The sequence below is a fragment of the Hylaeus anthracinus genome, unplaced genomic scaffold (genome assembly GCF_026225885.1).
Source record: "Hylaeus anthracinus isolate JK02 unplaced genomic scaffold, UHH_iyHylAnth1.0_haploid 11985, whole genome shotgun sequence".
NCBI lineage: Eukaryota > Metazoa > Arthropoda > Insecta > Hymenoptera > Colletidae > Hylaeus > Hylaeus anthracinus.
The window spans coordinates 3699644-3724450 of record NW_026534333.1 but is presented as its reverse complement, the minus strand read 5'-3'; the positions used below and the strand labels follow the sequence as shown (position 1 = coordinate 3724450).

Sequence of the window (24807 nt, the reverse complement as noted above, 5' to 3'; positions counted from 1 at the left end):
CTCTCTCTCTCTCTCTCTCTCTCTCTCTCTCTCTCTCTCTCTCTCTCTCTCTCGGTCGCTCGCTCGCTCTCTCTTCCCCTTTCGCCGATCCGCAGGAACCCTCTACCCTGCCGCCCCCGCCCGCTCTTGGCCGCCCTGTTCGTTCATCTGGTCCGCTCGTTTCCTACTGGCAGCCAAGGCGAGCAGCCACCGTTGCTACATTAGCCATCCCCCGCCGGTCCACGGTTCGACTCAGTCTTTTACACTCCGACGGATCTCCTCCCGCGGCCCCCTTCGTCAAATGCCCCCCTCCACCGTCCGCACCGTCCCCCGCGTCGTCTACCCGACTGCGGCATAACGAGGTTATTTTATTAAACAACCTCCGCCTCCTCTCGGCGACGCTGGAATTCTAGGTGAACCGGTTAGAGACGAAGGGGTCGCGGGGAAGGAATGTTGGACGATGCACCCGGTTACTTCCGCACGTGGCGGAATCGTTTTGGGTCGGTTCACGTTTCCTATTCGCGTAGACGAGTATTATCGAGGAGGAAGTTGGATTTTGGAGGATCGTGGGATCAGCTGGGGATGGTGTGATAGAAAGCGTCGAGGAAACGGTGGGACAGGTGCGGGTGGAAGGGAGGATCGAAGACAAAAGTTGGGGTGATTAGTGTTGAGTTCTTAAGGGTTGTTCTAAGCGGGTGACCAAAGCAAATTACTTCCTAAGATGGAGTCGATTTTCATTGAAGATCCAGTAGCCATTGTCGAAGTAACGAAGTATTGGGTTGTCCAAAAAGTTCGTGGGAATTTTTAAAAAAAATGCAAAGGCACATTTCAAATTTTGTTATATATTTATTGAATATAAGTACTATCTTGTTCCACGAGCACAGACCAAGCTACCTTACAGCGAAGCCATTAACAAAATCTACAATCTAGTAAATAGCCTCGTTGTTAAAATAAGGTCACATGGTTTGTCCCGTGGACAATTGAAATACACGAATAACATTTTTAAGATAAGATGAACGGTTTTCGGGTTAAGTATTTAATAACGATGGCATAGTAGACGATGCGGGCATTGTCGTGACCGACCATCGACGCGAGGTTGGAGATTTTTGTTGTCGCTATTCGCTAAGCCACCTCGATGGCTGTCTTGAAGGTGATACCCAAGCATTGTTATTACCGGAGAACGTTTGGTCGTTGATGTTTTTCTCGCGTTCCATGATTGCTATTTACAACGACGAGTCTCAGGATTATTCGCTAATGTTTCGATCCCTCCTATATAATATCGTAACCACCACGGTTCCTTCCTCCAAAAGTAGTTTCATTATCGCCAACTAGCAATCATGCGGAGAGAAGTGGTTCGCTTTCCCTTCGCCGAAGGAAATCAATCCATAAATATCAAGGACAAATTGGAACCAGTTAACTGGATATTTCCAGCGGTGGCTGTATCGAATAGGGGATGAAATTCTCAACTACACATCCGCACGTGGTAGGTGGATTTCGTGTGTGGCGTGTACGTGGATCGCAAGCATGGCGTGGTGTAATCTAGTCACCTCGAAACACGATTATTCGCCTAACTCGGTGTCTAGCTCTTTCTGTCCCTTTTTCCCTTTCCATTTCTCTTTCCCAATTTCTTCCGCCCGCGTTCCTCGATTGCTTTAGCCGGAGTTTCGGTTTCGATACACGCTTTACGCGTCGTATCCGCTCTTATTTGCGCGTATCCACCCCTGCACCTCGTTTCATTTTCTCTCATTCTCTCTCGTTCTATACGATTCTTTAATATTTCGTTTCTTACCGTCAATATTTTCCTCTCGGTTATTTTTATTCCTTCGTTTCCATTTATTAGAACGGCGGAATCTCGGTTGGGAGTGTTTTCCTTTAAAATCAATGTCATCTCGCAGTATCTTCCTATCGCGTCGACTTACGTGCGCTCTCAGCCATCGAAAATCGGGCTATCCCCGAAGGGTTGGAAGAATCGAATGGAAAGAGAATATATATGGACACGGATAAGTGCGTGCTCGACTCTACTATTCGACTCGAAACCGTCATCGACGATTCGGATCCTCCCACGTTTTTTTCCAGCGATACACAAGTATCTCGAATTCCCGGCGAAGTGCGATTCGATAGGGGATGAAATTGGAGTCGATCAAACCCGGGAAAATTGCGGAAAAATCCAGACACCTGATTTCTTCTATCCGATTCTTATCTGTTTCTCCCTTGTAAAACATGTTTCCTCAAAGTACAAGTATCTGTCCCCCGCTTCTTCCTTTTCTTTTTGCAAGATGTAGATGTCACTGTACAAGATTTTACGAGACCGATTAACTCGATACCAGTTAATCGAATGACTCGAAAAGGACGGAGGCTCGAGTGGCTGAATCACTTTACACCTCTCCACCCTCGACGCCAGCCAGGGATAACAATAAAACTCCGCGACAAAGAGAAAAAAGATGTAATTCGTATCGAACGAAATGCTCACGCTCGTATTGCTTTCAGAATTCGTGATCCGCGACACGAGCCAGTGGAGCCAGCCCCGAAGAAACAGCGAGGAGGACGGTCCGCGAGGACAAGCGTGTCGCCGAAGAAGGGATGCGGTGTAAAAAAGCGATAAACGGAAAACGAGTCGTAGAACGAAGCGGCGATGCCGAGCGGAGAGGATATAACTCGAGGTGGAGCGTCGGTAGCTGATACACACGAGAATCACTATGGACGAGGGGTAAACACGATTTACACCATGACGACTATTGCCTCTCCTCTCGTCCAAAGGGCTACGCGTAGCGAGGGTGAGTTACAACACAGGGAGATACTCCGCACAGAAGCAGGGATGTTTGTTGTACGCGTTATTTGGCCAATAAAACCACGTGGTGGTTCCACCACCCCCGCGCCAACAGCCGAAGAGAGACGATCGGTCGCGATGGAAAGAACGAGAGGAGAGATCGCAGACCACGCCTCGGGAGCTTCTCGACGCCTGCGTGGTACCGCCTATCGAGCACGCTTTCCTCGGCTGTCTAACGCGACTCCGAAACGCGACACAATCCAGCTGGGAGCTCCTTGGACGGCTCGAACGCGATACCTCCGGTTTTACGGTCATCCCCCAGTTGCGAGATCACCAGTGCTTGTGTCACTTCCCGCTGGACGCGTTGCGGACGATCCAACCGAACCAGACTAGTGACAAGTTCCTTTTTGTGCCAGGTGATACCTGACATGGGACGTCGTTCGAAACGCGAAGATTAGTCGCGTTGAGATGGACAAGGTTGGATGTTTGTGCTCGAACCAAGAGATGTGGATGAAAAGCTGATGGGAAGTGGAAGAACAGTCGGAAGACCCGTGCTGGAAAGCTAGTCGAGGTGTATTGGTGTGTTGGAAAATGCGGTGTTTCGGGAGAGGAAGAGCCGAGACGATATCAAACTTCACCTACCGGTGCCAGGATTGACCACGTTTGACTGGTGCGTTCGGGAGTAATCGAGGATCTAACCAGTGTCAGGAGTTAAGAGGATACCAGGAGACACCTATCGCAAACCCTTCCCAACTGCAACAGGCTAGTTCGAGTTTAAGAATGTTCGAGTGTCTGGACCCCCAGGACTCCATCGTTGTCATAAAACATTCGCTCTAAGAAGTCATGTCCGTAACTCTTGAACTGTCCAGGATTTTTAATTAAAACTTCCCCAAGCGGATATCCAAACGTACCCCAACACCTCCGAGTCGTAAGACACGCGAGACGTATCTCCAACGTATCCATCGTAAATTGGTTCGAGATCGTGGTCGGATCCAGCTCTGTGACAGTGATCGAGGCCTGCTCGAAGCTGTGCGCCGTTCGAGAACGTTTGAGGTAGATCGCGGCGATCGCGGTCGGTTCGATCGAGAAAAAGCGGTTCTGTGGATCGACGGTGGTCCGCGAGGGTGTGGAGGAAATCAGGAAAGTGTTGTTCAGCCACGAGTCCAGGATTCTCACCCCCGGAGGCGGTACCATTTCGCCGGGGGGCGCGGGGCCGCCCGCGAGCCCTTCTTCGGGACACTATCATCCACCAGCGCACAGTCCACCACTGGTCAAGGTACGTGATGTCTTAATTTCACGGTCTTGAATCGCGTACATCTTAGATTTCAGGGGATTGGATTAATTCATTAATTATGACTCGCTGCTGCATCGGTCGTTCGAGTGGGAATTATTTCTTTTCAAAATATAGTATAGTCGCGATATAAATGGCAGACGAAAGTCAAGTTCTATCGAACAGTCTATAGTTTTCGGAAGATTAGAGTAAACGTGAAACATTGACTTTCTTCCGTTTAGTCGGATTCTTCTATACAAAACTATGGTTTTCGAAACGAGAAACAAAAGACGATTGTTACCACCATTTTTACTTCGACCTTCCTCGGGTCAAACATGGTCGATCGATCCTGTACCGATGAATAATCGTACACGATCCTTCGTATAGCCCTTCTCTTTTTTATTTTTCAAATACTCCGGTTTTGTATTACGCTAAAATTACTGAAAGATTCGGCGTAACTTTCGTCGATTCGTGACGCTTTATCGCGCAGGAGTACATCCGGAACTAAATTAATCGAGTAAGGGATGCCTTTAAGTGCAACTGGTTTGATCCAAGTTAATTCGCCGGTTTGAACCCGCTGTAATAGCATTTGGCTGTTTTTTCAATTATATCTGATGGGGTGCTCGAGAAAATTGGATGATATTAGGAAGAATCAAGTGTTTCGATCAATTTGCTACAATTGAAATGATAGGAATTGTTAATTCTATACGATACGTGTATGATTTAATTCACGTTTAAAATATCGTTCTTCGAAACTACTCTGTCGCTGCTTTATATAACAAGTTTTTTTTTTTTTTTTTTTTTTGAAATTTAGGTACGAAAGGTATCCGATACAATCTGTAAAAATACGCGTTAACGTTCGCGAAATATATTCGAATTAATTTGATTTATAGTTAACTTTGGTCGGACGTGCGGTTCGTTGTCCGACGGACCGCGATCCAAAGGTCTCGAACGCGCAGCAAAAACAATTCTGTTATTTAAGAATTTGACAGGGATATTCAGTTTTCAGAGAATAATTGAACGATATAGAGCACTGTATTCCAGGTTGTCACTCGAAGAGCAACGCTATTTTTCTTACGATTTTACATAAACTCGTAAGCCTTTTTACTTCGGAGCCGTAAAACTGAAAGTCATATTTTTATTTGTCCAAATCTAGAGAAATATGTACACTCAAAACGAGGGTTCAAATCGAATGTCTAAATATAGAAACGCTCGAGAATCGTGGTGAAAATCAAAGGTACGCGAAACATTTCACGCCAACGTTTTCAGCAACCGTCGACAGGCTTGCGAGCTCTCTATTGCCTTAGAACACTTGGTAATAATATCGATATCATAATGGTATCATCGATAAGTCTGCGGAAGAGGTATAACGCACTCGTAAATTAAATAAGGCGCGCAGATGGGAGCAGGATTGGTCGTAAGGAGACGGAAGCTCAAGACCGTTCGAGACACGATGTTAGGCGTGTTAGGTAATCAACATTCGATACACGAGAAAAATACAAAACGAAAATATACGCGTACATCTTAGATACTCTTCTCATTCTAAACAAAAAATTATATTAAAACATAAACGACTCGAACTTTAACTCGATGGTCATCTAAAACAGAGGATTTAGAATATTATTTTTTAAATAAAATACTTGCCAAATAAAAGTACGTTACAATCAAACGTCTACCACGACCACGTCTGATTGGGATATTTCGTTATCGAAATCTTCAAGGCCATTTTGGAAAAGCCTCTCCGCTTTCTAATAAACAGCCCCGATGATCGAATCCAGTGGATAAATCAATTCACCACTGGTATCCCCCTCTTTCGTGATCTGGCGTAGCAGGGAACGGACGCAAAGCCAGCCAAGTATCATTCGACAAAAATCATACCGCGTTAAGTTTCGACGAGCCTTTCCAACGGAAGCTTTAGCCCGCAGACAGCTGCCGGTTGGGCTCCCGGTGGGATTCCCCGCGTTGCCTGACGAAAACGAGTTCGGACAGCCGTCCTTATACCCATCATCGTCAACCTCTTTCTCGCTCTTCGTTCGACCGCCTCGCTCCGCGCTGTTCGCGAAAATCCCCTGAACGGGCGGTTGGTTATTACGTGACCATAAAGAGCAGCCGCTTTTCCAACGAGACGGTATCGCATTGCGCGCGTCGCGACGAATACCAACGCGCCGTCTTTGATTCACGGAAGCAGGAGGTGAAAGAGAATTGGAATCGCGCGGGGATACAATCGCCGCGGAAAACAGTGCTGTGTGCATGCACAATTATATATCCATATATATATATAAAGATTTCTCCAAAACGAGCTTTAAAATTTTGTTTTTGAATGATAAACGTATTCAGACGGGGTCAAATGACCCCTTTCAAAATCCTTATCGTAAATTCACAAGCAATACTCCCGCAAATGAATTCTCTACAGCTAAACGAGGTACACCTGTGTCCTCGAAGGCAGTGCTTATTTCGTCTCCGAAAACCTTTTTTAATGGAAAAATCCAGTCTTCCTACGTACCCTCCCAGAAAAATGTCCACCTCGATCGAGACTTTAACAATGGAAAGAAAGCGAGGGTCTCGCGGTTGTTCGGAAAAACGTGCGGGTTTTACGCGAGTGGATCCGTGTGATCGTTGCAAGAAATGACGTCACGGGTCTTGAACCCCCCCCCCCCCCCCCCCCCCGCGGTTGGCGTTCCGAACGTCATCTGCGGGCCCCGGAGAAGACGAGGAAAGACGAAGACGAAGGAGGGAAGGGAGAAGTGGCCCGCAGCTGCCGCCCTGGCTGCCAACACAATAATATCTAATTAATTTATTAATGAGGTTAAGTTGGCAGGATTGGACGGCAGACAGCGCGAGCCAGCGGTACGAGACCGCGGTTGGGGCCTTTTTCTGGAACGACTTCTCTTCTCTTTCGCTTGCTCGTCGGGAGACCGAATTAAGCTTAATCAGAGCGAACGTGTCGCGCGCGTGTGCGAGAGTACTCGCAGGGCCGCGAGGGCCCTTCGTTTCGCTTTCCGCACCTTGGTATCTCTCCTTTTGCACGGCAGAACTTCGGAGGCGAACGTAAACGGCCCTCTCTTTATGGAAACTGTAGCACTTTTCATCGAGGAGGGGTAATTCAATAATTGAACTTTGGGATTCGTACGTGAATAACGATAAAACAAGGGAAAAGCGTAGGGAAAGTGGTCGAGAAATTTGTTCAGCTTCGAAGGATTGGGGTGTAAACGTTCATTTTCGTACGAAAATGGTGGAACGTTTTGATCGAAACGAGGTAATTTGAACATTTTTGCTGGAGCTTGTAGGTGAATAGTTCTGCAATGCAAAGAAAATGTAGAAACAAAAGCTCGAGAAATTTGTTCAGCCCCGAAGGATAGTGGTAGAAACGTTCCTTTCGTAGGAAAATGGCAGAATCTTTGGATCTCTACCGGAGTTTGTAGATGAATGCTTCTACAACCCCCAAAAAAATGTAGAAACTGTTAAAAAATATCTCAGCCGGTAGATCTTGGTCGTGCCCTATCGGCAAACTTAGACAATCTATCTATCCGTTGGCTAAGGACATCATTTCTCTGGCGCCTGTTTGCTATCGTCACGCGATTCCCAAGCACACGGTGTCGGTATTCAAGGAAATTAGTTGGGTCTCGATCGTCGAATCGGAGGATTCCTAGCCACCGAGGAGGCAAGGTCTTCCTGGAGGGCTGTGAATCCTAATAGCGAAGGAGCCCGCGGCGGTGCTCATTACGGGGTAGCATGGCGACTGGTAATGACAAAAAGCACATGCAGCATTATCATTGCGGAGTGTATGGCATTAAGCTGTAGGGGGCCAGGATTAGGATGTCGGCCATTACCGCGCGTCACTGACCGTTTATTCTACGCCGTGCACGGTGTGGTGACTTCCTCTAGACGCGTACGTATGACTACATAACCAGAGGATGAGGACACTCGCGAGGTCGTGAAATCTCGACGAGCGAGATTCACCTTTCGACGTTGGCCAAGATATTTCCTCTTGCGGCGCGTCGCGCTGGGTCATTATCCAATGGCTTCGAAACGAGTGGGCGGTTAGGCTAGGCGATAACGTCGATATCTTCGAATTAGGTACTGTTTTACCAAATTGAACGAATCAATTAATCGATCTGCTCGTTGAGAATCGAATATACCGTAGGACAGATTATCCGGGATGGCGTGTCCAGAAGATCGTGTGGTTTGTATTCTTATAGTAAAAGAATAGAAAAATTGGGCAACAGGACTGCGAGTCGAGGAGAAAATTTTTAACTTTGACAAAGGAGCTTGATAAAGGTAGCTCAATATCTTCCCACTGAACGCTTGATATTCTTGAATTAGGTAGCATTCCGACGAGCACCAACCGAAATTCAAAATTCGAAAGTCGATTCGTTTATCTGTTTATCGCGAATCGAATATACAATATCAAGCGAAATTAACCGATTAATTTGACCGTTGCAAGACGATATCGTAAAATGGAATTTTTTTTATATAAAATTTGTCGATAAACCTTTCGATTCGAAGTACGGTTAAATTCGTAGCAATTTGCGTCCACCAAGCCGATAAATATTTAGACAAATTAGGTGTACTTATTTATTCCCATTTAAGCCGGTCATTTAAAATCGTCGATAACAGCCATGTTACAAGCTCAGTGATTGATTTTCTGTCATTTATATTCGTTCCCCATTAATGGCGTCGATAAATATTCAGCGGGGCTTATCGGAGACTCCGATTCTCGTAAAGGAAGCGAAATGTTTATCGTAACGAAAGAAATCAATCGAACCGGTAATAATTAATTAGTTAACGGGAAAGTTCGGGGGGAATTTTTCTCTGAGGGCAGAGTCGATTGAAAAAAGTACCTATTACATAGGAATCGGTGAATCGTGTAAGCGAAGCTCGAAGTTATCGCGATCGCTCGGATAAATAAACTTTGCGTTCGAATCGTCGATAGAATCTCGAGTTAATTAATAACATCGAACGTCGCGTTGCAACTCTTTGACAGCGTTCCTCTTGGAAACTCATGATATCGGAGAAATTTTATCGCACCAGGGGAGAACACTGCCAATACGTATTAGCCGATTAGTTTATTTTAAACGTAAGATGAATAATTGATGACAGGAATCACGCTCGAAACGTATTTCGTTGTTACGCTACGTCGATTTCGGGGGTTGGCTTAATCATGTTCGAAACTGAAAGATGAATAATTGAAAGGAATCTTTTTTATACTTTATTTATTTATAGTCTCACGCTTTCTTTTATATTAACGAGGATATCAACAACTAAACGTAGAGGAAGGGAGGCATTGTTACGTAACGCGTGGGTACAATGTTCGAATGGTATTTAGGTGGCCTTGGACTTGGAGGATTGGTATCTCAATCTACCGAAACGGCAAATATATTTCTACTTAAATTAGATTAATAAATGGTCGAACGTAAAGGCACGGAATTAATTTCTAAGCCTAACATTAGAAAACGAACTCGATTTTGTTAGATGCAAAGAAAAACAGCCGCAAAAACAATCGAGGAAATCTCGATACATGCTCGCAATCCAAACGATACACATTTTGATCTTCCAGAGGTGAAATTTTCTCAATTTGTCGCGCAAGTGGCCGTAATACAATGTTACACCCGCATCGAATTAAATATTAGCAACCGGTGGACACCGATGAACCAATGCGAAATTAAATTAAATTTAAGTTACTTAAGCGGCAATTTAGAGCGAGCTATACGCTTTGGCTTCGAGCGCGTTAAACACGCGTCGGGCTTTCTAAGCGCGTCGTTCAATTCTCGTCCATGCCAGACTGATTAAATTTTCGTGCGAGCTGTCCATTTTTTGACCGTTTCCGGGAATTTTTCGAATCCCCGACAAACCCCCGTCGCTCGGAGCGGTCCCAGAGAGAGCTCGCAAACAAATCGACCAATTTGTAATTAAATCAGAGAGCTCGTTGCACTCTCTGCAAATGCTTCAGTCAACACTGCCCGTCGATTTATTTAAATTCAATTTGAATCCCGGTCGTGCTGTGTACTTTTCACCACCACCACCACCTCCCTCCCCTCCCCTCACTCCTCACTGGAAGATAATGAAACAGTCCCAATCTGGAAAATATTTAATTTACTTTTTATTTTTTTAATTCAACGGCCCTTATTGTAATCGCTCCTGTGTGTTCGCGTTTAAATAATCTCTTGCGGATTACCTCAAGTATCGGCTGAATCATAGTTCGTTCGACTTACGATCGGATCGTTGGTATACAAAATATCGATAGGCGCGAATAAATTCGCCAAGTTTTTCTTTATTTCCTAGCGACTTTTCCTTACGAAAACCATACGAATACGAACCAAAAAAAAAAAAGAAAACAGAAGAATGAAATTTATGTACATCTAACGATCACGTGTTCATCTAAACGATTTTTCAGAAGTATATAAAATGTTACAGCACTTAGAAGATAAGACTTCCATTTCGATCTCAATTGTTGATCCGATCATCCGAGAAAACATGAATTTCTCTTTGCCGACGACCAACCGCGCGTTTCGATATTCAAGAACCACGAATTTCGTAATGGGGGATCGCGATAATTAATCGTAGAGAGGGGTCTCGAGATGCCGGAAGAAGCTTGCTCGGGGAAAGAACGGCGATTGGGAGTCGCTGCTCGGCTCGATCGCGCGATTAAACTTCCAACAAGGAGAAAACAGAGTCGGGCACTGATCGCGCGTCACGTTGTGTCAGCATCCGTCGTGCACCCGCCACCCTTTCCTCTCTCGATCGAACGACTCGATTCGAGGAGCGTGCTCGCGAAGATATGCTTTCGCGGCGCGGATGTGTATCTGATCTGGAACGAAATTGACTCTTAATTGCAACGGCGCCACGCGGGCATGAATAATTGGCGGCGTCAGGGACGAATTCGACGACGGATAATGCAGCGATCCCCGAATCGGGGGCGTATCATTTATTCAGCGACCCGTAGCCGGCGGTGGCCGAAGCTGTGGATTTGCAAATCGTATTAACCCGAGCGCGAGAAAAAAAATCAACCCCCTCCCCCCCACCCCTCCACCCCACTCGGTTCCGCGGGGGATCAAAGCGCCGCGATTTTCATTTGCTCTTAACGCGAGTGCCTGTCGCGATTTTTCCCCTCTGTCGCTGATTTAACCCATCTGATAAGCTGCTCGACGGTCTTCGTTACGTTTCGCCATTGGGATACCTTCTTGTCTTTTCTCTTTTTTTTTTTTTTAGAGAGAGAGAGAGAGAGAGAGAGGAGATTGATTTAATCCGTTGTTCCTCGAATTAAATTACTGTGATCTATCGAAGAATTTTGTCTAAATTAAATGACAGACTCGATGTTTCCAAATAAATGATTCATTATAAATATGTACGTAAATAAACTTCGCAAATGACATTTAGTCTTCTATCGATACATTTCGAAAAGAATTCGAGCTTGCAATCTCGATAAGTCGCATTAGTATGTTATCAGGTTTAACTTCGGATCGTAGATATATATTTCTACTAGAAGAGGATTGTATACTCGCAACCTCTTGATATCGAACGCGCCTATATAGCAAAACAAATCTAATGGTAAATTATGATCCATTAGTTCCTATTGGCAATGCATGTTGTTTAATCCATCTGTTATTAATTTCTATCAATATCTATTAATAGGTTACTTTGGGAAATGTATGCCAATGTAATACACGTTGTTGATATATTAGCCGATTTCTGTTCAATTCATTATTAACAGATGGGCTATTCCATTTAACCATAGTTTCGGGATCCGGATCTATTAATTACCCACTACCAAGTCGATGTATATTCGATATCGTTGCCGCTGTATTAAACTACCGCGATACGACTGGATCCACGAAAATCTAATTCCATCGACGCTTTCTCGCTCGAATTTCCACGAGGATCGCGAAAAACTTTGGCTCTCATCCCACGGCGTACACCAGCGACAAACGAAGCTTCGGCGAACCTATGCCGCGAAGCTCCGTCGTAAAAGAAAAGGGGTTTACCAGGCGGACCGCGTCAAAATTTAAGTGGTTCAATCCTCCCCCTCCCTTCCTCGTAAACGCATGCAAACCAGGAGCGTTGGTAACGACGAAAACGTTGCTTCCCTCCGGAGGTGTGCAACGGGCGAAAGATCAGAGGGGCGCGCGACGGAGGGGCGGAGGCCCGTTTACACGGGGAAATGCACACACATGGGGGTTAGGGGTTGGAAGGAGGGCGCGGACACGCCCCTGCCTCGCAAAAGGTGCACGGGGGTAGGAAAGGTTAAGGGAAGATAGCTTCTGAAGGAAAAAAAAAGAAGCGGAGAAACCTTGGCAAAAGGGAGAAGAGAAAGGTGGAACGAGCGTGGCTCCTTATATCGGTGCTCTCAGATGCCTCCCCCCTCGGCTCTCTACCGTCCAACTATCCCCCCTTCTTCTACTTTCAGCCCCCGAGGCTCCTGTTTTACGCTTTTCGACTTTTTCAAGATTTATCCCTGCCGCTTCCTCGCTAAATCGCTTTCCGGGTGAAATTTACGGTCGGGCAATAATACAGGAGCAACGGGCGGACTAGCGTGCACGCGGGGGTGGAAGGGCGGATAGGAAGCTCCACCCGGTCGAGTAACAGTAAGGGAGCCTACATACATTCCCGGCACGTTCCCGGTTTCTTCTCTACCTGGCTGACTGCTTCCACCTCTTTCCTGAGCGGTTTCTTTACGATCGTCCTCTTCAAGCCCCGCCGCCCCTTCGTGGCCCCCACGGCCGGACGATTTCGTTGCCCGACGCTCTACAGCGTGCCCTTTGACGCCTCGTCGGGGGAATCGTTGTTCTCGACGATTTTCTAGCGACGACTTCCCGGTTAGTCGCACGATCTCGCGATTTTTTAAGACATCGACGATAGGGGTAGAGGATAACGAGACGTAGCTTTACGAGCGTTTAATTTGATCAGAGGTCCAATTTATTTTACCCAAGGCGTTCGTTTAATTTCATCGAAAGCCGCAACAGTGGCGACTCCCTTGGGAATCGGTATGTTGCACGCGGCACTGTCGATTGGGACTTATTGACAGCTGCACAGCGTTGATCTCATTCCGCCAATGGAATTAGAACTCGAACGATGTTAGGACGTTAACTTGACGCTGGATGATACGGCTCGTGCATGTATGTAGATGGAAGAGTCGTGACACCAAGTGCTCGTTGCGAGTTACCTACCGTTGGCGCGCGAGAAGAACGATTCCCTGGACGTCGCGTGCGACGTATACGCGATGATGCGCGTTACGGATGCGGCGAAGAGTTTTTCTTTCTAATAAACAATTTTCGATATTAGATTCGCGTAGATTCTTCGAGTATGCAGCGGGGACAGCAAGCGTGGTGGTGGAAAGTCGGCTTATTCCCCTCTCTAGCTCATTATATCACATTTACAAGCTGTCCCCACTGCGCAGCTTCCGTTGAGTGAGTTCACTCCGCTTCGTCGAGTCTGCGCGATCTCTTTGAAATGGGTCACCATCGGTCTTTTTCCGAGGAAAGCGAGGACGTGGCAATTAATGGACGTATCGAACGACTTGTACGTTGATCTCGAACCTTTAAATATCTTCGAAAGGTTTTTGTTAAATGTTAAATTCCTAATGGTAACGGTCAAGGTCAAGAGTGTCCATATTATATATACCCCCTGCAGAATTGTGTAATAAGAACATTATATAAAATGTAGGTTCGGTTAAGTTAAAAAAAAAGAAACCCTCATTGCATCTTGTATGCGTAAAAATGTTTGAAGAACAAATGAAAGAAAGAAGGGAATTTTAATAGAAAATTGCAACCCCCTTTGGTCGATTTAATTAACGACTAATTTCCACGTCTAACCATGTCGGAGTCTCCGCGAAATCACATCGGAAAGTGGCCGACGTTAACCGAATTCGCAAGGGGGGATGGTCGTTTACAATTACGGAGGAACCTCTTATCTATTATTTAGCCAGATATCCACGATCGGGGTGCAAAAGCGCAGCGCGGTCATAAACTATGTAAATGATGTTCTGACGTGAAAATTCGACGACCAAAAAGAGCAACGGTCACTCGTCGGCACGTGACCAGCGAATTTCAGACCGGGATTTCACGGGAAACGGTTTATCGGATTCGACACAGACACTGAAAGGGGATTTCGCCAAATGGAATAGAAACGATAAAGAGAGCGCGGCAAGCAGTGTATAAATTTCAGCTTCGAACCATGAATTCTTTAAACGACGACAATTTCACTTCGCGTTAAGATCGAGTTTCTCTGTGCTGTATTCGTCAATTTTTCGGACCTTCGAATTTTCGTGCAGTGTCGGAATTGTAATTTAAAACCTTTGACCTCATCTTTTCAATTGGTGCAAAGCTTCTCCAATAAGTGGTCGTCGATGATAGAAGCGCCGCGTGTTAAAGGAGAACAAAATGACTAGCGTAAGCACAGGTAGAATTCACATAAACTCTCATGGATTTGTCGAACAGGATCCTTCGTCGTAAAAGTCCGCGTTAATTTTTTCGAAGAAATGGGATTTCCGCGAGCAATTGCAGATACCACTGTTAAACAATTCCTCGTCTAGGAATCCAGACGGAAGACCGTACGAGACGATTCTGTCTCGCCTGACCGGAAAGGGTTCGGGGGGGTTGATTGTCATTACTCGAAAGATTGGGAAGCGTCGGTGCAGGGGGCGCGACATATTGGACGAAATTGGCGCATATCAAACGGGGAAGCAATTGGAATATAGCGGATCGAGATCCCGTCCCTACCGACTTACGCTCGGTTCCGTTGGAAATGGTGCCCCCGGGGCAAAACCGGGAAGCGAAACCTTCGACTGCGCATCCCCTATCTCTGTTCCCTTCGCACCCTCCGGCTCTATCATCGCCGCCACTCGATCCACCCGCTTCCTACCCGTTCCTCCCTCTTTGGTACCGAGTTTCCACCCCCCCTCCTCGTCACGACGGTGCCGCGGTATTATATCACCGGTAGAAGCCTATCTGCTCGCAGACGCGGATCCAACTTCTCTCTCGTCTTGGAACGAACTTCAAATTAGATACAGCTTCGCGAGCACAATGGTATGCTGGGTAAATACGATAGCGTAATTTGGTATTCCCTTTGCCGTAATCGACTGAGACGTACGATTTGCGGGGGATTCGAGTGTGTTTGTCGATTCGGATGAACATTCCGCGCCGAGAGAATTATTTTACCGTGTGATTATACAGATATTGCGCGGTATCGTTGCGGAATATCACTCTTATCCCTTCGTACCTAAATTCTAGGTCGAGGAATACTTGGACATTTCTGGCTGTTTCGCTCGTTATTACTTTATTTACGTATTTAATTTTACAAAAGGTTCTCTCGCTATTCAATTAACGTACGTACATTTCATACGTGTATACGTATGTATACGTATGTATACGTATGTATCGACTGTAATTAAAATAGTCCATCGATCTATTTACCTAACGTTGGATGCACAATGAAAAGAATATAACGCACAGCTCTCGCATTCGAGAAACACACCTAGAAGCGTGTATTTGGCGTCAACAGGGATTAACAATATCGTAGTATCACAATCGGAGGTAGGCGAACGGTAGAGTTAAACAGAGCGTTGCTCGAGGCGGCACACTGTTCGTAGCCGTCTCTACTTCGCGACTATGTAACCGGAGAATCAATACGATCCTCCTTCTCGTTCGGTGCAGCAATTGAGCTCGTTGAATCTGTGCCCCGAGCCACGCGGTTACGTATGCCCGGTCCCCACCACAGCCGAGCGATCGCGTGTCCGTGTAACGGTTGCGTGCACGCACACGTTCCAACAGTCTCACCCAGACACGCGCAACCGACGATCCACTTGCGATCGATGAACGCAGCGGAGACGCACGGAGAGACGTACGCGTACCGCAGCCACCAAACAAACTCATCCGTGTAATTGGCAAATTGACAGATTAATTCAATCACAGCCAATGCTTCTTCGTCCCGGGCTCTCGTTCTCGTTTAGTGTTCCCCGTTAATCTATATCGCTACGACGATGAAGAGCCATTGCCGCCAATTCTTGCCGGGGGGCTTTTCGAGTCCACTGTAGACATTTTTTTGGGGGGACCTTATAGTAAAATTCCCAAGAGCGATAAAACTTTTAAAAATTGTTGACATTCTTTCACGCCAGAGGATTTATTTGGACACATCATATCGAGGGGGGTCTGGAGTCCACTGCACAAATTTTCAGGGGCCTTACAGTAAAATTCCAGGGGAACGTAGAATCTCAGGTGCATATTCTTTGACACCAGAGAATCTGTTTCGATACGTCACATCGAGAGGGCTCTCGAGTCCACTATACAAATTTTCAGGGATAGTAAAATTACTTATAGTAAAATTCCAGGGGAACGTAGAATCTCAGGACGGTGCAAATTGTTGCTATTCTTTGACACCAGAGGATCTGTTTCGATACATCACATCGAGGGGGCTCTTGGAGTCCACTGCACAAATTTTCAGGGGCCTTATAGTAAAATTCCAGGGGAAGATACAAATTTCGGAATAGTACAAATTGTTAGTTTTCTTTAACACTATAGGGTTTGTTTGAATAAATTACATCAGGGGGCCTCTGAAGTCTCCATATAAGACTTTTTGGAGAAGCCTACAATGAAATTCCAATGGAAGTTACGGATTCGAAATTAGTACAAATTGCTACCACTTTCCGACACTACACCTGATGATAAATTATTTAAAATAACATTGAAATTCAATGAAGTGTCACAGCGCTCTAGTACGTATATCTAAATTTCCAAGTACTGGTTACCTCACTTGAACGGATGACCCTCCAATTACGTCGTGTAGTGCACTCACTTTCTGCTGATTCGACAGACTGTTTTCACGCGGACATCTAACATCGAGAGTCGCGTTACTGTTCCACGGTTGTCGCGTATCCCAACTTCGAAACGTGTACACATTTTTCGAATATCAAACGCGAGGTATTTATATTCATTTACTCGAATTTTAAATTTCGAAAAAAGACGAATTTCTCGTGGCACTCGAAACGTCGGGAAGGTTAAAAAATCCAGTGAATCCAGAAGCTGATTTCGCCTAACCGCGAACCAACATCTGCTTCGTCCTCAATAGCGATTGATGTGTCATGAAGCCATGACGCGGCACGCGCAGTCAATGGCTCTAACCGAGTTGCAACACTTATTGTTAGTTCTCCAGTCTCGAGCAAGCCATTATTTACTTTACGTCTCGACTCTCCGTTGCAAACGAATTCGTTTAATTATCGCGACGACAGAATTTTTCGATACATTTCACCGTTTACAGGGGATTTCCCTGATAACTGAAATTGAAAATTAATTTACCCGTAACGGTGTAAAAATTCACCCCGCGAGAAGAGTGCACGAGCCAATTAAAACTCGTTACATAGAAAAGGTAACGTTGCCGGCCTACCCCTTGCTACTTTAGGCGTAAATTTCGGCAATGATCGTCGAGCGGAGCAGCGCGGGTCCTCGAATCGAATCAAATGTAAATGGATGAGCGGGAAATAAAGCGAAAACCACCGAAGCACCGAGCGATTCGAAGAAATAGAGCGACGAGTCCGAATCGAGCGGTCCTCGTCAGGCTTCCGCGTCGAGGGTGGCCCAGAGGGTGAAACTGAAAAAAGGGGCGAACGCGAAAAAATGCACGAGAGCGAAAAAATAAATAATAACAAAGGGAGCGCCGAGTGGCAGAAGCCAGCGGTGAGACAGGAAAGGAGTGCGCAGGGGTGAGAATCAGAGGGGGTTGCAGGAAGTAGCATAGATGTTCGCTGTAGTGTACACATCGGGTAGGGCGTGTGCAATGCGGTGGAATCGAGTGGAGCCAAAAGTCAAATGGAGTTCGCTACCGGTGTGAAGTAGACAAGAGGAAGATGAGTGGTGTTGAATCAAGTGTTTATTACCCCCTGGTCTTATCCTCCCTTCAAACAGCGCGTCTGTCTCTGTTGCTCCCGTCTTCTATCCCCGGAGGCTGTGTATGGAGCCACGTAGTTTATTTGAAAAGTGTTATCGCGGTTATGATACGGGAGTTATTTATTCATCGAGCGTAATTTTTCCGTAGAATGGTTCGTTTTGTATTCGCGCTGCAGAAATTTAATGCCAGGGATGCCGGTGAGGTAATCAATGGTCCTAAACGTGACGACACTTTCTCAAAGAAATTACGAATCGTCGTATTATTCTCTCTTTCATTCTTTGAATTTTTCTTTTTACCGAATTACCGTAGAGAAATATCTTCCCATCGTTATTTAACGCAAACGCATTCCGTAGAGTACCAAACGACAAACGCAGTTATTTTTTCGATATCACCCTATATAGAGTCACTGGTTCGTCTAATTCCCTTTCGAAAAGATTCAAGCGACTCCTGGTGCACCCGCAATCATGCTCCACTGAACTCCGTTTAGGGGAGGGGTACACGTGGCCTAGAGTTTCGTGACTTCTGGTTTCTCGACACCTCTTTACGATCTATTTATCATGTACTCCATTCATTCCCCCTCAATTAATGGCACGCACACCACCCTCGCAGCAGAAGTATCCCAGACGATTTCGTTCCGGTCGATGGGCCGGAAGAGATTCCGCTTCCGGACACCGTTCCGTTCGACGTGCGTTTATAGCCCTTAAATGGCCATCTTCCCCTGCGATCCCATTGTCGCTTTCCGATCTCGAAATCGGATCGCGAAACGGACCGTCTCGATCGTTTCGCATCCGACTGTTGACCTTTCCAACGAAATTCAATCGAATTCTACGCAGCTTATGTCGCGTATCCTCTTTTACTATTTTTCTATCCAATATTTTTCTATCGAACCGAATACTTGACTTTATAATTCGATCACGCGGAAAGATCGAGCGACCGGTTTAATAATGATCCCCGTTCTGTGGCCGTAATTTCGGGCAGTTTGGTCGTGAGCTTACGATGCAGGGGATGGTTGAGCGTACGCGAGTAAAGAGGTTAGGGCACGGGGGAGCAATACCATATGCAAAATTAACCTCCATTAAATGCGTTAACTCGGCGACGAGCATGCTCCGATGCGCTTAACCAAAGTACATTACACCGTACTCGATGCGGTCCACAGACCGGGCCGCGCGGTGCTCTACAGGGTGTTAACGAATAAAACAATCCGTGAAGTTCGCACATACACGCGCACATTAACGTATGACCGAGTAGCGCTGTTTAGTTAGAAACGATCTTCGAAATAAGAGTCGGAGCTGTATGACAGGAATTTTACAGCGAATGCGATGCAATTAATTGTACGTTCGTTACTGGATCGCGGTAGATCGGAGCCTCTCGATATATTTCGTGCATAGGATGTTCCATGAACGATGTTCCAGATTTTTAATACTTACCGCTACATTAAAACTACCAAGCCAGTTGATTCGAACGCTTTGTAAAATGGCGGCAACGTTGCCTTAGGCTGCACGTATTTACCCACAGTTCGTTTCGTCCTCGATTTCTTTTCAACGAGACGACAATGCGCGCTCGTAACCCGTTAACCATCTATGCTGTAATATTATTGAAGAAGCCGGTCCACAATTGTATTGTGCGCGACGCGTTATTACGTCCCGGGGCACGCTCTTCCCTCTTGACCCGTGCCAATCGAAACACTGTCTCGGAGAACGTTACTGGTCCTTCGAAGCAGCGAAACGAAAAAAAGAAATATCGGTAACGCTTTCGATTAACTTCGATCGTGCGAAAAGTACTTGAAAGTACACGGTATCGGCTGGTATAAAAATCGACATTCTGGTCTGTCGTACGCGTAACGATGAAAATAAAGTACCGTGCCCGAAATCTCCGTAATGGAGACGCGCCAAAGAAGCGGTTTGCCCGCATTCGGTTCCAGCTGCGTGAACATTCGTGTAGCGTCAATTGAAGGAACGTCGTTGCGCGCTGGAAAACTCGACGAAGACGCGATTAACGAAGATTTCATTAGGAACAATATTGCGGTGGCATCGACGCTCGTTGACCGACAGGCCCTGGTTTCTTTATTGGCCGGTCTCGGGGAATAAATTGGAGGGAATTAATTAAGCGGCACAAATTGGATGCAGCGCGTTAGCCCTTATTCCAGGATGATACAGCTTAATAAGAGTCGCCTCTTGTGAACCGAGCGAGTCCTTCTGTTCGTCGAGGAATGCGGGACGAGGAAATGCAAGGTCGAAGGGCAAAGAAAGGAAGTTTGTGCGTGCTCGGTTAATTGTATTTATCGCGTCACGGCTGCTTCTATTTCTGTTGGAAGCTTCGGTGCCATTTAACACTCGTTTCGCTTCTGCGTAACCGTCCTCGAACGCTTTGGAGAATTACGTGTGAGAGAATTTTTATCTTAATAAGGGATCAGTTCTGACGAATTTTAATCGACGTCGTTGAGACCAATCGTTGGCTTCGAATGCGAGCACGACGGATTTCCATTTCAAACACCGTGGACAAATTTGGAACCTATCTCGAGATCGATTCGAACAAAAATGTTCTTTTCTACTTAGAGATCCTAGGCCTGGTTCGGGAGATACAAGCAGTCAGACTTGTCGCACGACTCCTGCCTGAGCGTATGCGTGCGCCAGGAATCCCATCGGATTCCTCTCTCTAATCGTTTATATCTAGACAACGAAGCATCGAAATTCAAAACGGCAAAAGCGTTTTGCGATTCCTTTTTAGTTCAGGAATTTATCCTGAGAAAAGATTCCACATTTTTGTCGAATAAACAAATAATGATCCAGTCATCTCCCGCTTAGAAATAACGGCTGTGTTCCGTAACACCACCGTCTCGTTCGGTGTTACGCAATGTCGTACAATTGGAAAATCGGAAAATAAAGTTCACCGCTGGCTTATAAAGACTCGATGTACCAACAACGGTTGTTTCCGACGAAGCTAATCGACTCGTCGAGATCTGGATAAAAGTTGGCGAAATCCTACCAACGCGTTCGTTGGCGTAGACCGAGTGTTTAGATTCCGCGCGTATAACACTGCGCTCATTAGAGAGCGGCGCTAATTGCATAATTGGTGCCGGCAATTACGAGCAAAGCGTTGCCGGCATCGGGTGACGTCAACATTCAATAATTCGGCACGCGACGACAATCGCGCCGCCATTGCGCAAATAGCACGAATCACAATTAAAAGCGATAATTCTATAATTAGCTTGCCGTCACGCTGAGCCCAGCCGCGCCACCTTCCCTTCGCGCTCTCGACGCTTCCACCCTACGATTTCGCCTACGCCACACAGAGGGTTGAATCCCTGGAACGAGTATTACGTCTACGGTGTGATTGCAGCTGTCTCTGTTACTCTCCCCCGCGAGGAGACGCGGCGTTGATTCAAGGATCGACTGAATTAATGATAGCCTTGGTTACCGAGGTAATTCGGGGTAGAGAAAGTTGGAAACGTACCGAATCGGTACAATCTGAATTATTTTTAGCTTCCGGGAAAATTACACGTGGTACTACTCGAAGTAGGGTGTTCGGAGAATTCGTCTGTTTTTATCGTTTGACTTGCATCGAAGGAAAAAATCGGAGTCGAGCGTAATCGCGGCATCTATTTTGTGGAAAAATGTGCTTCGAGACCAGCCGAGCATGTTTCGATCGTTAAGTGCATTTTTTGAGAGTGCGAAGTCTCGTCTCCCACCACCCCCGGACACGTTCTTTCCATTATCGCACTTGTGCACTTTTAAAATCCTACAGACAAACGTGAATATAATTAAAGAACTTGTCAACTAAAATAAAATTTAAATAAAATAAGATTTAAACTGCAGCGAAAAATATTGCTCGTCAGATTTTCGTACCTCACGGGATCCACATAAATAACTATTTCCGTGTTTCGATTCCTCGATAATCCACGGTAATGAAACGCGATTACCGTTAACGTTCTTTGGTCCGATGAATGATGCACGCTACTTGGAAGGATGTTAAACTGTGATAACTCGATAACACTGCCCCCTACACCCCCGTCCCTTCCACCATCCCGCAATTAGAACTGCCAGTAACAAGATATTCCTACGTGTACCCAAATAATTGAATACCTGCATTACCGGATGTTCCGTAATTCGGGTTACCGAACCATCGGATGTGTACATTACTCGCGCAGAAATACGGAGCCCAACGTCGCTGCTAATTTTCGTAAACTTCGTAGCTGGCCAGTCTGCACTCGCGCGCGTCGATATCAGCGTATCGATGCTCGCGATTAGCATATTTTGTCGGGAGTTCGTAAAAATAAGAAGACGTTTTGTTCGACGTTTTTCTTTTTTTAACGTTAACGGAACGCGATCTTCGATAAGTGGATTTTGTTAGCGAACAAGCGTGGACCTGCATTGTAATTCAACCTTGCGAACTTTCTGTCCTGCCTTTATCATTATATAATAATATAACACTTTACCCTGCTTTGTACATCGGCTTAATAACCCCATTAAAATCCATTCTATAGAATCGATCTATGTTCCTTCAACGTCGAGTTCAACCGTATTCGAGCTTCTGTTTCTTCAACCGTTCTCCAGTCTTCCAGACAATCTCACAAAACGAACGTCAAAGTGTTAATTTATCGATCTCGACGAAGCAAACAGTTTACACTCGGCCCGGAGTTTCTTCGTTCTTCCTCGCAGTGATTTTGTCCCCCGAAGACTCGTTCGAGTCCGGAGGGATCGATCGCAAATGAAAGAAAAATTGAAAACGAGATACGGATAGAACATTCTCTCCTCAACTGATTCCCGTGCGTGCAAAGACCTGTCGAGAGACTATTTCGAATGCAAACCTTGCGAACGTGCCCCGAAAAAGACCATCCCCGAATCGTACGAATTCTCGAAAAATTGCTTCGACTCGAGTATCAATTCCCGACGATCCCCGATGGTATAACGAACGATTACGCGAACGAGCAACGAGTATAACGAGCGTGTAACGAATCCAGCGCGTGTGGCGATGTGTAAACACACTCCACTCGAAGCCACAATCCCTTCCGATGCGGCGGGGTGCAGTCGGATGATCGCACAATAAAACACTGGCATAATGTTTCGCCTGGCTGGTTGAACACCGCAAATATACCCCTTGGCCGCATGCTGGTTTATTTTTGAGGGACGTAGGGTCGCGTATACTCTGCGTGTTTAGGGGCCAAAGACTCGCTCTAAGCCTGTGCCCCCCTTCTTCGGATACCCGGCTCCGGGGACACCCTCGGGGACTCGTCGCGGATTAGCCTCGCTACATTTCGTCCCTTCTGTCGGCGCGTATGTTCCGTCATTACGCGTACTCCACGAGTGCTGCTAGCCTGCGGGGTGGTCGATTCCGAATGGGGTTCATCGGTGATTCGGTTCTTTCTACCTGCGACAAATCGGCTGATCCGTTTACCGGTGTCACTGGTCGCGAATCGGATGCTTTGCTCGATTCGGTGTTTATTCAACTGGGAATCCGTACCAAGTGTATCGTTAGAACGCGTTCGAAAAGATTCGCGCGAATCGTGAACGATATCACCGCTAACTCTTGCTTTCAAACTTTTGTACGCAGTTTTTACGCGCGACATACGAATTGTATACATACGTTTAAATTTCTAATTCGAGAAATTTATCGTTAATTCGGATTTTTCGCGTGTTCCACGCTTGGCGAACCGACGGGCCGTAGGGCTCCTCGTGAAGAATCCGCGGGTCAAAGCGCGGCCAAGTCGCTGGCGCATCTACTTCCGATTTCCTCGACGCGTGAATTTTGAAAAGCAGGGCGAAACACGATTAAGAGGGAACAGGGGTGGCACCGCGCGGAGGGTGACCGATTCACGACCGTCGGGGGTTGGGCGGAAGAGGCGTATGGGCGACCGATTATGCCGATCTCCATTAGAGGGATTGTAAACTCTCGTAAATAAATAATGCACGTATCGGGCGAGGAGCGTGGAGGGCTCTTTGCCTAAGCAGCCATCGGTCGTGGAACTTAATAAACGGCGTAGTTATCAATTTATAATGGGTCGGCGTGTCGCGCATGCGCGTGCCTACAGGGCCGTATCTCTGGTTACATAACAGCGTGCACGCGAGTGGCTTTAAACTCGGTGTATTCTAACTATCCCCTCCTCGCCCTTTGCCCGCCGCCAACGACGCGATTCCGCGTTGCTTGCTTCCCACCCTTTACGCCGTACCCCTCCTATCCTTCTCTATCTCTGGCTTTCTTCTTCTCCGTTTGTTCCTCTTCGTCGCTCCCTCGCCCTTTGCGGCTCCGCTACAAGGGACAAATTGAATTTTAGATCATGCCGTGCTCTTCTGGGGGTCCACCAGAACCGAGGGAGCTGCGCGGGGCGAGATGGCGGGCAGGGGGGGGTTGTAGTTGGGTGTTTCGAAGAGGGGGGAGGGGGGGGGGAGGGTTGGACGCGAGCGTAGCAGACGTCGAGATGATACTAATTGAAATTTGAAATTGATATTAGCGAATTATTACCCCTCTCTTGCTTCTGCTTGGCCCAACGCAATTACGGCCGCGTGTCGGGTATCAAAAGTAATTGCTGCCAAACTTAACGAAATTCAGCCAATTTTCGTTTCGGCTGCCTGACCTTCCACGACGACGGATTACCGGCTCGGGTTTCGCTTTACGTATGCACGTAGTTTCCTTTCAGAGGGAGTAAATGGAATTTCGGGGGTGATTTGGACGCTGCCGAGGAATCGTTTGAGCGCGCACTGAAACGTTGCTTCGGTCCTCGTGTTTTCGGTAGAGACGCGTTTAGGATCTCGGATAAGACGCTGGGAATGTTTCGTAAAAAAAAATGACCAAACCGTTTACTCCCGATTCGTATCGTTTCGTTTGCGTATAATTACGTTGAAATAGAACGAATTAATAGTCGCTTCGTATTTTTAGAAAACGAAGAAAATTAAAAACGATACGTATACTTTCGTTGACT

The 24807-nt window shown here is 46.4% G+C and overlaps 1 protein-coding gene across 1 annotated transcript in view; it reads left to right on the top strand.

Moving 5' to 3' along the window:
* Window positions 1-1010: 1010 nt before the first annotated feature.
* The window catches only part of LOC128887330 (paired mesoderm homeobox protein 2B), a 44664-nt gene continuing 20867 nt past the window's right edge, over window positions 1011-24807 (top strand). The window contains exons 1-2 of the mRNA XM_054143116.1: window positions 1011-1462; window positions 2467-4022. The gene's annotated coding sequence lies outside the window, so the exon portion shown is untranslated. The remainder of the gene's footprint in view (window positions 1463-2466; window positions 4023-24807) is intronic.